General features: G+C 32.4%; 1 protein-coding gene across 3 annotated transcripts in view; it reads right to left on the bottom strand.

Moving 5' to 3' along the window:
- Sit (stuck in traffic) overlaps positions 1-18,361 on the bottom strand; it is a 62,512-nt gene that overhangs the window by 13,181 nt on the left and 30,970 nt on the right. For 2 of the 3 annotated variants that reach the window (XM_077409966.1, XM_077409965.1), the window contains exon 1: positions 2,196-2,608. The exons of the other annotated variant lie outside the window; for it this stretch is intronic. The gene's annotated coding sequence lies outside the window, so the exon portion shown is untranslated. Of the gene's footprint in view, positions 1-2,195; positions 2,609-18,361 lie in introns of those variants that run through there. 3 annotated transcript variants of the gene reach the window in all.

Genomic DNA, 18,361 nt, shown 5'->3' with positions numbered 1-18,361 from the left:
TATTTAACAGATATATTAAATTCTTCTTATTGGTACACGTTTAGTTATTAATCTGAGCGGCGTCTTTATTATTTCCACCGTTTCCGAGAAGGGAATTTAAAAAGTAATTTTTTAAAATCTCTTTTTCACGAGTAATTACATAAATAAAAACATAAACACACATGTTCCTAATATACAAGTTTTCCCCATTAATCCACTTCCTTTTTTTATTCAAGAGAATTCTATTTCTTTGGTCTAAAAACTCTTTATGAAAGTAAAAGTGACCGTCAAGGGATCGCACATGCCAACTGTTCTACACTATGTAACAATTAGTACAAACATAAGTGTGAAAAGTGAAATTATCCAAACTGATAAAGCAAAGCAGGTTGCATAGCGGAGTTCAACGACAGAACGGTCGTAACGGTAGAGGAAAGGATAAAAAGCAATTGTCTCTTTAATTCCAGCTCGATTATTTGACACGAAGATAACTTGTATTACGCGATAATTAAATTAAATTAAATAAGTTATAGAACTTTATATGAAAGCCAGATAAAATGGTTTTCCTTGCTCTCAGTTCTGTGTTAATTTCAGATAAAAGCGGTATGATATAAATTTTATAATCTGATATTCACTTGTGCGCGCCGCATTGTTACGTCGCGGGAAAAGCGACGTAACAATAATTTGTTTATTCAAAAAAACTCAACTGCTCATTCGCAGGATCTGAATCATTAATGAGAAAGAGAAATGATTGTAGCATCGCAATCTGTCTATGTTTGTAACGTACTATCACACGTATGATCAGCGCATATTACTTCCGTGAATTATATGCGTTTATCTTAATTTCCAGTGATCGCACTTTTAACGTGCACGTAACTTATAGAAAAAGAAAAACGCCTGAGCAACGTATCCATCGATAAAAAAATTGATTTATCCGAAAAAATAGAGAGTTTGTAAGAGTAATACGTTTCTATATCAGAGCGCAGAGGCCCTGGCATAATGTGAGACATTTTGTTTTCTTTAGTACTTTCACTAGCAGCTGCACAAGAAGATATTTACATTCCATATCACAAAAACCGCTACATTCAAGTAACTATGTAATGCTTTAGTCGATTTCTACGAAGTTGAAGTTGAATCTGAAAGGTTGATAGCAAACACATTAAAGAGCATATTTTAGCTAACTTTCTGTTCACGCCTAATTATTTTTGTAATAAAAAAGAAAATAATGAAGTATGAAATTGAATTACATATAATATTATAATAAGTAAAATATTCATGTTTTTTGTTTACCACTCTATTGTTTCATTCTACTAAACATGGGCACCATCTTATTAATTAAATTTAATCGTGTGTTGTACACATTTAAGCCATTAACGATCACATTAATGATACAAAGGTTATTGACGCAGCATGAACGGAATAACGCGCGTATTTTGGCTTTCATTTGCCTTATTTTTGTATAATTTATTTATAACAGTCAATGTATTTTAAACAAAAGTTTATTTTTCGATTTAGTTTTAATTTTTTAATTATAGTAAGATATGTTGCTTTTTTAATCGTTGTAAATTACATATAGTAAATATGTATATATACATGTGTGGTAAAAGTTGTAAGAGAGAGAAATTGCTCTCTGTGATAACGAATTTCCTTTCGTTTTATTGTTTCTTTTTTAGAAAGAAAGTTTAATACAAATCTTATGAAACAAGTATTTTTTTTACGTTTGTAATAAACGTTTTCTCTGAATATTTGTTTTCTTTCTCATGTAAACTTGCACATGCGAGTGCAAAACTTTTCGCGAATGTCAGGGCCTACATGCAGATGGTAATCGTAGCATGACACAGAGGAAGTGAAACCACGTAATCGCGAAGCTCGTTAAAATCTATATCAAGAACTATTTTTATTTCTCCTCTCTCTCTTGATAATGATGCGCAAGTAAGTATGTGACGGTGCTCGTAAAAACTGCAGCGCGACGAAGTCAAGAATCTCATGTTATATGAGAAACCCGTCACTTTCATTCAGGAAATATTATTAACTCGGAGTAGTGGTTAGCGTGAACGACTGGGTAACGGTAAAAACCAACGCGCCGATTTTTTACGGGAGTAACATAAGTCATCAGTCTCGTACATTAATTATTCTGCGAGTCTGCAGCGAGGAAGTAACGTCCGTTAATTTTTCCGTAAAAAGTCATGGATCTGCGGGCCGCTGCGGGCAGAGCTTACCTTTTGAATTTAACTTCGCGAGATCACGTGACAATAGGATTCACTAGTTCATCTCCTAGGATAATTTTGCGCAGTTCACTCGAGCGAACTCGCGCAATTCTGAGTGCTCTTCTTCCCTCGTCTTGCAAGCTCGCGCGAGACGCACAAGAAGATTGTGTGATGCGACACGATTCGATTTTCGGAATCAGCAGTAATTTCCCGTTTCACGATGTAACAAGAGAATTTCGTTGCAAAAAGAGAGTTTCGTTTAATTTCTCAGAAAGGGATTGAAACGTCACCGGTCTCTACACTGGCCGTTACTCGAGAGGGCACGATCGCGCGCCGATCCTTTTACGAGACGACTTTCGATCTCGTAATGATTTCGTTCTCACGTGATCCAATGCTCCCAAAGAACTGAACAACCGCGATCGCGATCGTTTGGAGTATGTCCGAAGTGCTTCCCACTTTCGGGATCGGACAAGTGCAAGAAGTGGGATAGTAAAACATTAGAATATACTGATGCTGTTGCAATCACACGGAGTTGGTGGGGTCTCCCACGAATCAAGGGGAACCGCATCGGTCCAGGGGGGTCTGTCTCTCCTCTCTTCTCTGCAAACCAATGACAGCTGCTGTTACGTAACTCAAAAATTAAGAAAGTTGTGCAATGCAACTTGCACGATTATCCCCGGTATGATCTCTCCCGGTTCACGCGCGCAACCCTTCATATCAAAGTTGCGTTTGCAATACACCCTCCTATAGATAAACTAATAGACCTGTTTCTGTCTCTTTCTCTGTCTCTCTCTGTCTCTCTCTCTCTTTCTTTCTCTTTCTTTCTCGAGAAATTGAGAAATTAATGCATTAAAACACCCACATATACACAAATCTACATCCTCAAACTTAAAATCCAAAAAATGTGAAATTAAATTATTTATAGGACGTGCTTTTTAATAAATTTTAATAAGATTGCTGTTTCGTAGCTTTATTTAAAAATTTGTCAATGACAGATTATCTTTCAAATTATCAAAAAGAATGTAATTTGAGCAGTATTTAATTATTTATTTACTTGTGTAAAAGATTGTGTTGTGGTGGCCACGTGTGCTCCTACCGGGATGGCACCACATTAATTAACCGCGTTTTCTCGCGGGCGCTCGACCGCGCCGACTTAAGAATATAAACAAATTCGACAACAATATTCATTGCCCTGATCGACACTCTCACCGACGATCTCATCGGACGACCAAGAGTTAGGCGGGCATATTGTGGAGTGGCACCATCGCGACTCGCAGAGAGTCGCATGGTATTTTTGAGGACGCATCATAACATTGTTACATCCAACCATACACTCTTCTCCATCACTATCATCCACGACGTATCCCCAAAGTGTGATTTTTTAATCATAATCAAGTTTAATTTTTATTAACTTTTGCATATTTCTGTATTTTTTTAACTTTTTATGACAATTGTGCATTATGCTAAAAATAATTCTGTAATTTTTTACGCGCGCTTTCGCTTTAGCGAGAAATTTTGTCTTCAAAGTATATGAAAACTCTTAGTGCCTAGAAAGAAAATGTTTTTTTTTTAAGCTATATTTTGAAGTAGGTATTCTAAGTAAGAAAACGCTGTCAAAATTTTCTTTTCCTTAATTTATCACACTAATGCCGTATTTATAGTCCTTTCTTGAGGAATAAGGATTCCTTGTTCCTTATTAGTTATTCTACATTTTCTTCTTTGATCGATCAAGGAACCTTAAAATTTATGAAGTGTAGAATGAGGAACAAGGAATCCTTACTTATAGCAATACGGCTATAAGACGTATCACTGCATCAATCGTATAATCAAAATCGCGGAAATCTAATGAAATGCGGAAATGTAATGATATACATAATGTAATGAGATTAAGAATCTGTATATGATACGTTGTATTAGTAAAGTAAAGAAAGTGTAAAAAGACCGTTTCCGGAGTATTGTGTAACAGAAAATTTGTGGCTTCCATTTCTCTTAATCATAACTAGACACATCCGAGAAAAAGATGTAATTATAGCTTCGAATATAGGCAACTATTTAACCTGTGTGCCACGTGTGTGCCACCTAAGCCTGCACGTATTAACACAATTAAGTAGTATAATGGCCGGTCATTTTTCTGCATTAGCATTGTAAATCGTTACAGCATGACTTTATCTTTTTTGTTCATTTTAATATCTGTTACGTATTCGTTGAAAAAGTTCACATGATGACATCAAATAGGAAACGCATTACTGTCAAAAAAATAAAGATTGGTATTGAAAATCTTCCTTAAAAAATGCAATATTGGGGACAGTTTTGATTCTGATACATTCATATCCAATTTAAAATTCGCTATTTTATTAATTTATACAGCCGACCGTTATCTTTAATTTAATCATTATATACATAACAACAATGCAGAAAATTTATTTAGATCTAGATAGTTTATTCAAATTATTGTTTCTTAAAAATGTTTGCAGAAACTGATGTGTAATGCAATTTATAATTAATCATTACAGAATAGCACAAAGTAGAAATGGGTTGTTTAAGAAGAAATCGTTGCATTGACGTTTAAATTGATGATAAACGTACAAAGCACTTCTTAATAGCTATAGATGCTTTCTTAGTAAATTAACTCTGAAAATTGGAAAGTGAAAAAATTTTTATCATTAAAACTGCATACTGTATATAGTCATTAAAACTACATATCTCTAATTTATTTGATCTTGATTGCATTTTGTGGCTTAACACATGTATAAGATTAGCACGATATACTTCTACACAACTAAATTCATAGAAGTTTCGCCGAAGGTAGAATTTAATACAATTTACACACACAATTCAGTAACACAATATACCAAATTCAAATATAACATGATATACGTGATATGTCTCGATGCATCAATTTAGTGATTAATTATCATATTAGTTTGAGTATTATGACAATCTATATTACGAAAAAATATTTAAAAAATTTACGGAATTATATTTTTCTTTTATGTATTAAAAATTATTACAAGAAAATTTTGAGAGATTTAATTTTCATGAAATTCGCGAAAAGAGCAATCATGCTTGATAGTGTAAGTTTATAATTTGTTGTAGGACAGGTAACCGCGAATGAAGCGAGGCAAAACGTACGCGAATATTTTATTTGCTCAATCTGCAACGTTAATAACTTGACAATCGTTTCAGAAAACGATGATATTTTACGACATTTTCATAAAGTAAAAATTTGTTCAAAATTGGCTGGTAAATTTAATCGTTAAAATGTAGAAATAGGATAATACGCACAATAATCTATCGCTAAATTGATATGTTGAGACATCATATGCAATCTTGCGTATTGCATCGTCATGATCCGCTTGTATTTTCCGAGAACACGAATTCCCCCCGCAAGACCTTCAATGTGATACCGTCGCGCCGGAGAAAGGGTAGGAGAAAGAATCAGGCGTGTGCGCTATTAAGGCCAAGAGAGAAATCGCGAGTGTATCGCAGAGGATCGCGCGTAAGTAAAAAAAGGAAAGAAGCTACCGATCGAGTGCACAAGCGCTGAATTCCAAGACCGGGAGAACCGATCGTTCGTCCTCCAAGGTCATTCGCACCGATCACCAGTGATTATATCATCGCCATTAAATGGCGAGTCGTCGTTCAATCTGCATTATGTTTCTGACGGTCATCGAAAGCAGCGAAGCCATCAAGCGATTTACAATGGTAGATTTAACGATTTCCACAACGTAATCTCACCGACTTTGTTGCCATAAACCGATATTTGCGAGTCAGATCGGCATGTATTTCGTATTACTAACTTAGCAATTTGTAACATCTGCGAATTATGGTTTTACAGTTTTGCCTAATCGGGAATAGTAATAATTTTATTAAATTTACGTTATAAAATAATTTACATTATAATGCAATCGATTTAAACATAATAGTTCAACGTGAGAGAGCTTTGAGATTTCATTTGCAAAGCATTTTGGAAATAATATCAAAATAAATTTAGCAAGTTTTGCATATGTGTGAAATTTCTCATAAAACATTTTTGAAAATCACATGTCACATGCCAAATATTTTAAGCAGCTATCTAGATTTGAAACAATAGGCATATCGTGTAACTGAGAAAGAATAAAATTGAAATATGCTCGTAAATTTCATGAAAAATAATTATCTCTGATAACGCAAGTTTATAATTTTTATGGAATAGATAATGCCACGAACACAGTTCAGTAACAAAGCGAACGAAGAAAAAAAATTATATAATATACAGTGTTTAAAAAAAATGTTAATACTCATAGGGAAGTAACTTTTTTAGCCGAACGTAACTGATAACACAAGATATCATAGTATACAAATGTATTTCGTCTTTAATAAAAGTTTTCACTCTCATTCATTATTATCGACACATTCTTGGAATTTTCTTCAGATGATCTCCAGAACCCTGAGGCACATTTCTTCGGATATTGTTGTAATAACATTCGTAATTTTGTGAAATCTGGCATAGTGGATACTTACAGTTGGATGGTGCTCTGCCCCACTATGCCTGTGACTGTCCCACCAGGGAATTCGAAGATGAATTGGAAGAGAAGGGCCTCTAACATGACCAGCACCGTTCTCCAGACCTTACGCTGGGTGATATCTGGCTGTGGGGGTCGTGGGGGATGGTAAAAGAACATATTTATGCTACGAAGCCACAATGTGACAAAATCACTGACAGAAAATTGCAAATGTGATTGCAACAGTATCCGAAGAAATGTGCCTGAGGACTTTGGAGACCACCTGGAGAAGATTCCAAGAATTGACGTTGCCAATAATGATGAACAAATTGGAGATTTTTTGAAGACAAAATACATTTGAGGGATATACAGAGAAAAAACACTTAAAGTCCATCCTTTTTGTCGAAATTGATATTATCTTTATATATTATCTCGTAGCATTTTCAAAGAACTTTCGTAATTCTTATCTGTTTCAATCAAGAACAGTATTGAAAATAAGGCCGAAAGATGTACCATGCTGGCGAAAAAACAATCATAATTCACGTGAGGGAGAACCATCAGAGTCCAACATACAATATGAACTACATCTAAAGCGTTTCGATATTCACTAAATTTTGTACTAATTCTTTCAATAGTTTTCTAAGATATTTGATGTCTTCGTGCTTAAAATTGGATTTTTCTCGAAAGTACTCCGGACAGACAATGACTGCTTTTCCTCTTATCCTTTATTTGTTACTATCATATCTTAAAATAGTTACTTCCATATAAGTATTCACATTCTTTTTAAGCGCCCTCCATATCTGCGCTACAGGCTACAACAGGCGTGCAATTTTCAATATATGCAGAGAAATTATTTTTATTCGCTCATAATAATAGGTTATAATTAACTTTGGTATGTTAATTACTTGGTTAGATTCCAATTACTCGGTTTATTAATTTTAAAGATAATAAAATACGTTAACATTGCGCTAAATACGCTAGTGCCATTTGTTATTTAATTAAGCAATCGCATGTTGGCGCAATAACGTTATTGATTTATTATAACGTTCTAATGATAGGTATAAATTACATGTACAGTATGAATTATTAGATATTGCAGCAACGTATCTCGAATTCCGCACGCTTATAAAAATATATCCGTCTTCACAAAATCATATAGCAAGAATTAATATGTAGAATAAAGAATCTCTAGATTCAGTAAAAATATATAAGCGTTATTTTTCCATAAAAATACAACACGCTCGCATCACGATTCATCAATATATACAAATTTTTTAACACCTTGTATTTAAATAAATATAAATATATTACTTTATAATTATTTCAAATATATACTTTTCTCAAAGAATTTAAAACAGAAAATAATTTTACATTCTACATATGACATTCCCTTTCGTGCTGTATAAAATATAACAAATGTCAATTTTTCATTGCATCAAAAAATTCCAAAGCAGCAATAAGTATAGAAAGAAAGAGAAACTTAAATTCCGCCTACGTAAAATCAATCTAGTGCAAAACACATTATAAATTAAATTTCAATTTTTCAATAATTAATAATACCGGTATCGTAAAATTGCCAAGTGTAAAAACAAGTAAAACAACTTGCTTTCTACACCCGAGGGGGAATCATCCGCGACGCGTGATCTTACAATTAAACTCATTTTCGTCCGTTCGCGATGTGTTCATTATATCCTGCGCGAAAAATTAGCACGTCGCACGACAAATTGCGAAATCGGTCGCGTCTAATTGGGAAATCCTCCTGCACATGGAACTGCTCGCAAAATCGCGCTCTCGCAAACGCGCTCGCGAAGCCATATCGCGGCTTCACCTCTCTTTTACCATGTATCTCTTTTACCGGTCCTTTACGCGCTTTTACGCCAACCAAGCGGCGAATGCGGGTCAACTGACGAAGACGAGAACGCGTTCGATGAAATCAGTCTGTTTTTGCAAGGGATATGCTCAACTGTAAAATGTTAATGCCGATGTGTTTCTCTTTTTAACCGAAAGCCAATAAAGGCCATTTCGTACCTCTTGCATCATCTCGCGATATTCCGCGGTTGCTCCGGCAAACGATTTACGGGATACGGTAATCAACGTAACAAAAATGCAATAGGATGCGTTTCTGTTCCGTTAATTTGATAATGACTTGGATATGAATCGCATGAATCTCACCGTTGCGTTGTGCAGCTGCGCGCGATTAGATGACGATTAGAAAAGTAAAAGGATAACGTTATTCCTTTGCTGGCAAGCACCGCAAGCACGAAAGAAGAATACACTTGCATTGTCAGGCGAGTTTCTATGATAGTAAATAGCGTAATAATTGTTTATAATTTATCTCGAATTATAAACATATACGAGAGAGCGAAAAGCGAAGTTACGCCGTCTCTTCGATAAGTGGGTCGCAACAGACAGGTAAAAACCAGTATGACGCAAAATAAAGATACAAAGAACCGAAATAATGTCCTCGATGCAACTTAATTGCGAGAGAAAAAAATGTATTTTCTTAATTTTTTTTTTTGATATGCATTTATGCCTGCAGTTGACTAATCACCAACGTATTAATTAAAATTATCAGAACTATAAATAAATTTCAGATGCGTTGAGAGTGTGTATTAAAAATGCACTATAAAACAATCGATTGAGCAGGAAATTAATCCGTGAACTGTACAGCATCCCGAATTCGCGCGCCGCCCTTTCTATACGCAAGGTAAATGTACCAATGCCGGGACACTTAAGACCTATATGTCTATAGACACCTTTATCACTTTAGTTTTTAAAAAAGTATAACGCGAATTAAAATCAAAAATAAAAATATAATATACAAGAAAAATGTTTTTATCTTTGATTCTTTAATTTAAATTCGGGTTATAACTTATTTAAGGAATAAAATGATAAAAATGTCCAGACATTGGTACGTGTCCAGGCATTGGTACATTTACCTTACATGGTACAAAAATCTTTCTCCTTACGAGGGACATAAGGACGATGAGAAAATAAAGAGGGTGTGTTGCACGAAGAATCTCATTATTACGGAGATGAATTAAGCGGATAATTGACGAGTACCGATTACGATCGTCCGGTGTGACATCGATTGCAACATCTCGAGATAACCAGCCACTGTAAACAAGCCGCGAATAGGGACGTCAGAAAATCAGGGGAGGGGATAAAGAGACACACGATCAGCATCGGGGTATTCGGGGTCTGACGATTGTCTGGCTCGCGTATCGGCGATCAGATTGACCAAGATCGTGGCTCACCGATCGCAGAAAATCTCGCCGCCACCGGTTGTTCGAGCAAGTCGAGCATATGTGCGAGCGAGCGAGTGAGTGAGCGAACGAATGAGGCGAATAAATGTCTGCTTTCTCTGCCTACTCGCCTCCGGTATTTGAACGAGTGTTGCAATTTCGTTGTTGTCGTCGTCGTCGTGTCGTCGTCGTCATTTATGCAGAATCAGTTGAAAAGAGCGACTCCAATTACGCTTTAACTCTTTATAATAGGGAGACAGACAGAGTTAGAGAAGCAGCAAGAGAGAGAGAGAGAGAGAGAGAAAGATTGCTTAATATAAGAATCACATTTTTAATATAATAAAAATGTATTTTGTTTCTTTTTACTTATTCTTTGCTTATTATCAATATAACAATATTATTTTTACACAATATGAATGTATTTTCTTTATCATATCATCACATAATATGAATGTATTCTCATTATCATTGATGTTTTGCACTTGTGATAAAACATATTAATTAAAATTATCAGAACTATGAATAAATTTGAGGTGCATTAAGAATGTGTATTAAAAAATATGCTATAATTAAAAAAATTAAACATAAAATATAGTATAAATTATTTTCTAAATTTGCTCTATATAAAAAATTAGAAAACTTTCAATTAAAGGAGTAATTACTTTAAAATAATTGATTATTATAGTTTGCGATGTGTGACAATAAAGTATATATTTAAACATACACTTATAAAACATACATTTTGTTTAATCTTTCAATTATTCTCAGACCGTACAGCTTCTACATGCAATTTCTATTTGCTACTTAATATATTGAGAAAAGCTTAGTGCTTTAGCTATACTCGTGCTTTAGCTATAGTAATCTCGTTTAAAACATAATCGATTAAAACCGTCAGCATTTATGTGGTACATAAAGGAAATAGGTATAGGTAAAGGTGATAGGTATATAGAGCTCAACTCTAATAAATCATCAACACACAAAACGTCATTGAATATCGTTAACTTATGAACCGAGCGACAAAGAACTCCTGACGTAACAAAGAATGTGACAAATTTGAATGTAAAATATCCTCCTGAATATGGATAATGTCTAGAAACTATATACTTAAAACTATACGGACAATCGCCAGTAGTAACATTGTACTTGAATCTATACTATATAAGCTACAGCCTACGCGTGCTATTTCTTTTATATAATACCTTTATATAATAGAGCTTCGTATTATAAGGCATTCAACTTTTCACGTTAAACGATTTGCGGTGATAACTTCTTTAGTCATCGTCATCCGCTCAACGCGTTGAACTTTTCACTTAACGATTATGTCGTTAGCGCAGCTCAGCCCAAGTGTATATTCTTCAGTAAACATGTAAAGTAAAGTATTCCTCCCTGGAATATTCGACGATAACACCACTGATAACGTAACTCTGGACTGCAGATGCATTTTCAACTCCCAAATGATTCATTTGATGTCCGAGAGATGCTTTATTTTATTTAAACATTAATGATTGTAAAAAAATGTTTCCTCTATTGAAAGCAATTAAACGTGCGATTATAGCCTCTTCTGTTATTCTGCGTCTTCTAATTAATTTGATTTTACGACGTCGTAACCACATCTAGCGTTGTTGCTGCAACTGGAAAGGTCCTCGGTGGATTTCACATTTAGTAAGTTTACCTCGGTAAGTAAATGAAAATGTCAAAAAGTCACGGTTTATGCATACACGGCTCGCTTATCTTGCCACGCGATTTATGAGAATCGCGAACGACGATACGCACGGCATATTTAACGAAGAAATACCTTTGTTTTAACGTTGCGCATTATCGGAACGAAACGCCTGGTGCTGACGGTATATCATTCGTATGAATATTTATCGGTCGCGTGTCGTGTTTACAGTTGCATCGTGTTTTCGTAACAAAACACAATTGATGACGCGATAAAATTATTGGTATCAGTCCGATACATTGTATAACTTCCTTGGAAAATTTTCTCATTTTCAACGCAGTAATATTTGATTTATTAGAGCAAAATTTATAAAAACCTAAGATAACATTTGTATACCTCATATAAGTCGTGTTTTATTATTTATATATTATTTATACTTCGCATGTATAACAATATATGGATTAACACGAGCGCGATTAAAAACATATATTTATGATCAATTAAATTCATAAATTTAAACTTCGTATATAAGGTAAATTGAAAGGAAGTTGCAGGCGTATAAAATTTTTGATGAAAAAGTAATAAAAATTATGAGCTTTATTGTAAATCTACCATATTTTGTAACATAATCTTCTTGGAATATAAATTTGAAACATTTTAAGTTTTGGACAAGAGATGCACAACTATTAAAGTTTTTTAAAAGTAATAAATGAACGGACATTATATATAAGAATAAATCTATAATTTTTGTTCTCACCTGATTACAGTTTTTTCTTATAAAAGAAAAGTCCGATTTTCCGTTATCATAAAACTCAATAGTGTATACTAAGCAACCACCGCGAGCCATAATGAACGTAACGCAATTGACTTGTTTGTCAACCATGCAGCACCTATTAACAAGCATTCACAGAGGTGTTTATTAGAAACAGGAAGAAACTTGCACGAGCAAAAAGAATTTGACGTCACTAATGGTGGAGTACAAAAGGAAAGATCGGCAATTTAAGATGACCTTACATCGAAAAGAAATAACATCCCAGCAGGATGACGTCTAAAGACGTCATTTGACGTCACTCTGCTACCTGGGATTGAACCAGTTTACTTTTATCATTACTTATCAGTAGAAATAATTTAAACGGAGAATTTTATGCAATGTGCGAGTATGAGCGCACTTGCAGATAATAATCCTTTGGATACAGATGAACTATGTAGCGATTGCACACGAATGAAGGAATGGGATTGAAAGAAAAAAGGGATTGCAACAGATAATGTATCTCTCTCTCCGCTTTTCTGCACATTTAAGCGATGACGTAGACGTAGGAAAATGAGTATTGATTAAGAAATTGTATTCTGCGAGCAGATACGTACATGCGTGGTACGCTCTTATAAGCGTATAATTTTCATGATTAGAACAATTGGGAGTTCATAATTTGCAATCATATTTTATGTTGTGCAATTGCACTATTTCAAATATCCGTTCAGGAATTTATTGACATTTATGTATTTGCATGCCTGAGAAACTGGAAAATATAAATATCGATAAATCGCGCTACGGTTATTTATTTTACTTTATTTAAAAAAAAAGAAATTATCTGTGACACAACTTATAAAAAGAGAGTCGAAGGCGACCAGAAGACCAGCAGACAGACACAGCATAAATAGTGGTTGCATTGCGGCAGGCGTGCGCGACTCGCTCTATAGCAAGGCATTCGCTGTAAATGCAACGCGTAAAAGAGTCACGGTGCAGTCTCGCTTCGCGTGTACTTGACGCGAGACACTACCGTGGCTCTTGATATAAAATTAGCGGTCAAGTTTATGAATATATACTTTTAATATCTGTTATATATATTTATCCTATAATTAGTACGTTAATATTTTTATTTATTACTTTATTTAGAAAACATATTCGGAATTATTATAATCATATATCAATTAATAGTTACCGTTCTATAAACAATAGTGGCTTTATATTTATTTTTATGAAAAAAGTAGAAACTCTATGTAAAATTTCTAATAAAATGGATATATAATATATAATTCATTAAAATAAGTAAAATAAAATAATATGTTAAAATCTTGTAAGAAATTGAACTAATTCCTACTATTGTGACAAGCCAAGAATTATCTCACGCAATAATTATAATTTCAGTCTAAATTTGCATATTAAATATAGTGTCGCGGAGGTGCTGAAAATAATTTAAAATCCAGAACGACGAAAGGCTTTACTAGGATGCAATGAAAAGATATAAAAATATCTCAAAATCTCTAGATATTTTTATCACGTATGTTTATATCTTTTTTTTTTAGATCTTTGCATATTTATTTATATATGCACGTTTTATATTATAATTTGAAATATCTATCATAATTCTTTTCCCTTTTGCCAGAAACGGTTACAATATTTTTTTAATTTGTTACCATACAATTATTTGCAGAATATTTTGATAACTTTATTTTTCTTATATTTCCAATAACATGCACACGTGCAAAATACCAATTAAAATATTAAATAAATTGTCTTCTTAAAGAACATTATTTATCAGTTCTTGGCATTATTAACTCAACATTACTGCAAAGCTGCAGTAATGCATATTACAAGGATCGTTTACTTGGATTTATTTCTTAGAGACATACGTGAATAATAATCGCTGGAGGAAAATACGTATTGATAAGCAAGATCTTTCCGCGTATATAAATTAACGATAAATATGTCACGCAATACATTTTACGATTATGAGACATAAAACTGTATATGTATCACATCAAAAAGCAACTTTTTAATATTTTAGATATTTAATATATATATATATATATATATATATGTGTGTGTGTGTGTGTAGGTCCGGAAGTATGTTCCGGGACTTTTATTTTTGATATCGGTATATTCCGGGACATTTGGCAGTTTCCAGGACTGTCCTGGAAAAAATTGATGTCCTACGGCAATTTTCGGGACAGTTTTTTGAATCTGATTACATATATATGCGTTATATTCCAGGACTGTACATTTCAAAAAACGTAAACAGTCCCGGAACATACCTCTGGACCTACATATATATATATATATATATATATATATATATATATGTATATATATAAGAATAATTTAATTTATATTTATAGATTTAAAAACTGTCAATCAAAATACCATCAAAGTAGAGAAGATTGAAAGAATGTTTTGTATATTACTGTGTTTCTATTAACTGACATATAAAACAAACTGACGTAACATTTTATTTAAATGAATGCTTAGTTAATGGATTTTCCTCAGAATAATGATAGTATAAAAATCTTCCACTAGTTCTTCAATCGAACTTTGCTACTTCCACAAATCATTTGTAAATCCCCGTATTGTTCTGACGTAAAATATATGTTTTGATCATTATTACGTGTACCAAATTAATCCTTTGTTAATCTAATTTAGTTAATCTAATTTAACTTTACATTCAAATATAAGCGCGATATTACTTTGGTATTTTATTTTTATTAATAAACATAAATAATAAATTAAAACGTTTAGAAAGAAATAAAATAGTACGTATTGTTATATACAAATAAATATATCAGATATATTATGAGTATTATGTAACTTGTTATGTGATATTGAGAGATAAAGCAAATTCATATTTAAATTATTTATCCTTTTAATTAAAGAAATATAAGGATGCGTCGATTTAATTCAGACAAGTGCACCTTTCGTATGCAACCAGAAAAACTAGTGACGAATGCTTCTATAGAGTTCCTCAATCATACCGTTTCTGCCTAAGCTCTATTAACAGTAAAAGTTCAATAAATTTTCGAAAAATCGACTTTGGAGGAAGATCTACTGCATCTATCACTTTCGAAATAAAATATAACAAGACATCCGAAATAAATCATGACTTCGAGTAGGAATATTCTTTCTACTATATATATATAGTCACAAAATAATTTTAAATAATTAATGTCTTAAATCTGTATTTCTTATTTAAAAAATAGTGAACTTGCGCTATCCGATAGGGCAAATGCGTGAATTCTTGCCACATTACTGAATTTCATTAATAATGATGTTACATGCATCTCGCTAAATTCCGCAGGAGTACTCCTGCCCTTGCTATATAAAAAAAACAGGTTTTACCCACATTCTAAAAAAAACATTAGATATATATATATATATATATATGATATAATTATTAATCCAATGCAACTTTTAGATTTTTCGATCGAATATAGCTTACATGATACTGAATATTTAATCAACACTCTTTCTATTCAATTATTCATCAATTAAATGTGTAATCTAATATACAGGTGACCTATGAATAACACGGTACTTGAATTGCAGAGTCTCGAATAGCAAAGTAAAAAATTGTGACAACCCTACTTTTAAGAAAATTTTTGAAAATAATTCCTTAGAACCATGCCCAAATGCCCAATTTTATTATAAGAATCTGGAGTCTTGAATTACAGTTTTCAATAACACGGGACTAATTAATCGAGGGTTACCTGTATTTTATCAGACAAAAGCATTTTAATTTCTTTACTTGTTTGAAATAATCAATCAAAATAAACATACATTACAAACAAGAATAATGTAATATTCTTGCATTTTACAAATTGAACGTTATTTTAGTAGCAAAATAACTAAATTTTATGAATCAGAGTTTTAACTCGCACATTCTGATTAAAATAAAATTCTATACATTAAAGAATTCAAAACAAGTGTCGCTTTTAACATGTTAAAAAATTGATTAATGGATCATTAATTATCATTTTTCTTTCCAATAAATGCTATATATTTTTATATTTCTGCAACACTATTTTTCAACAATTTACATAAATTAATTTTAAACAAAAAAGACTAAATTATATTACATTATACTATACATATATATATTATTTACGTAATAGGTTTTTTATTTCTTTACATTACAATACAAGCATGTAAATTAATTTATTTTTTGCACTTTGATTTGGTTTGATTTCTAATTAATTTACTTTGCTACATTTTTCTTGCAAAAACATAATCGTTCGAGGAAGAACAAATAGTACGAAGCAATTATTTCTATTTATTTGTTTTTTTCTATTTATTTTAATCAAGACTAATACACTTAGAGAAGAATAGAAGTCGCTTCGACGACGTTGAATATTATATTACTAAGGCAGCGATTGTTGATTCGCGCGCAATAAACCATTAATTTGTATGGAATCATCCGTAATAAATCTTTCAAATCTTCCTCCCTTTATTCGCTAAAACGACTATATTAATATTGAACAACTGATCTACAAACGACTGAGTAACAGAAGCAAGAACTTTACAAAATCTGAAAGATATGAAAAGCTATGCAAAAGATCAAAAATTTTATATGAACAATGTAAAAAATATGTAAAATAAAAATAAAAATAAAATTTTCGCGCATTATTTGCCGCGCTTGGTTTTTATAGTTGGCCCGTTTTCTATATTCGTAGATTTTTATTGGAGCCTATACTTCGAATATGAAAAATATAAATTCACCTGAAAAAAAAAAAGGATTTCTAAATATAGTACTAAGTAAAAAAACACAAAATTTCATATCGAAATCAAATAAACTTAAGAAATGAAATGGATGAAATTGTGTAATGTACAGTTTTTTTTTAAATAACATACATAATTATTAGTAATGAATTGTTGTCAGGTGGGAAAAAGAAAAAGCCCTTTTATGAAATAAAGAACAAAGGGAATTCGGTTTGCATACAGATTTATTGATACATACCTATATTAAAACAATTATAAAACAATTATTATCATAAAACGTCTATTAGTTTCTTAAAATGAAATTGTCTTCTTTAAACGTTTATTTTCGAATAATGAATTATAGATAGAAGTTTGCATTTGCTCTTTAACGACTAGCTGATATATTAATTATAATTAGGCTGATATGAAAAATTCATTATATCTGTCAAATAAAGTTAAAATAAAAACAGAATTTTAACAAAATCAAAGCAAAAATGTCGCCACATTTACAAAGTTTATTAATTCTATTTTTTCAACACGGGAAAAAGTATTTGCTACTATAGCAAATCTATTTGTTAAATATGGGAAAACTAACATTTTTTTGCTGCGAGAGCTAATTAATTTTGCTATTGGAACGAAAGGTTTCGCTATTATTGTAAAATTAATTAGCTCTCGCAGCAAAAACGGTTGGTTGTCCCTATAGTAGCAAATCCTAAAGAACGAACAAAATTTGATTATCTAATTTTAATAAAAAAAAAAAACATGATAGAAAAATAATCCAGAATCTTTTATCAACCTAACACGAAACTCGCGATCTGATTTTTTCGCAACACTCACGATTATGTAAACAAACAGAGATAAAAATATTGACATATGTATCGTTCGTTCGATGACCTAGACCCATTCGATGTTCCATTTCAATTAAACCGATGACGATTGAATTGCAGAAGTTGTATCAGCAGCGTCGATCGTGTTGTGCTGACAAACTATAATTTTCGTTGCTGCATCACTGCATAATGTAGGCAGGTTATCTTTTTACCAACTTCCAACATACCGAGCTCCTCATTGATCGGTACCCAGCAGGTTCTTGACTGGTTGAAATTCTTTGCAAGATTCTCTGTGACCGTGTCTGACACACATTTGGTCGATCACTGACAAACAAATTTTCATACAGTGCATCGGCCGTACAGTGGTCGTCCTTGCCCGATGTTGAGAATCGAAATTGGTTATTTTTATTTTTTCTTACGTTATATAATTTAAATTTCAATAAAAAAGTAGGTACATTAATTTTGGAATATTTTTTCCTTATTATAAAACATTAT

Source organism: Temnothorax americanus, unplaced genomic scaffold, assembly GCF_048541705.1.
Source record: "Temnothorax americanus isolate GAGA-0224 unplaced genomic scaffold, ASM4854170v1 Scaffold28, whole genome shotgun sequence".
In the NCBI taxonomy this organism is placed as follows: domain Eukaryota; kingdom Metazoa; phylum Arthropoda; class Insecta; order Hymenoptera; family Formicidae; genus Temnothorax; species Temnothorax americanus.
The sequence above is the reverse complement of the archived record's forward strand: the minus strand, read 5'-3'. Positions and strand labels throughout refer to the sequence as shown.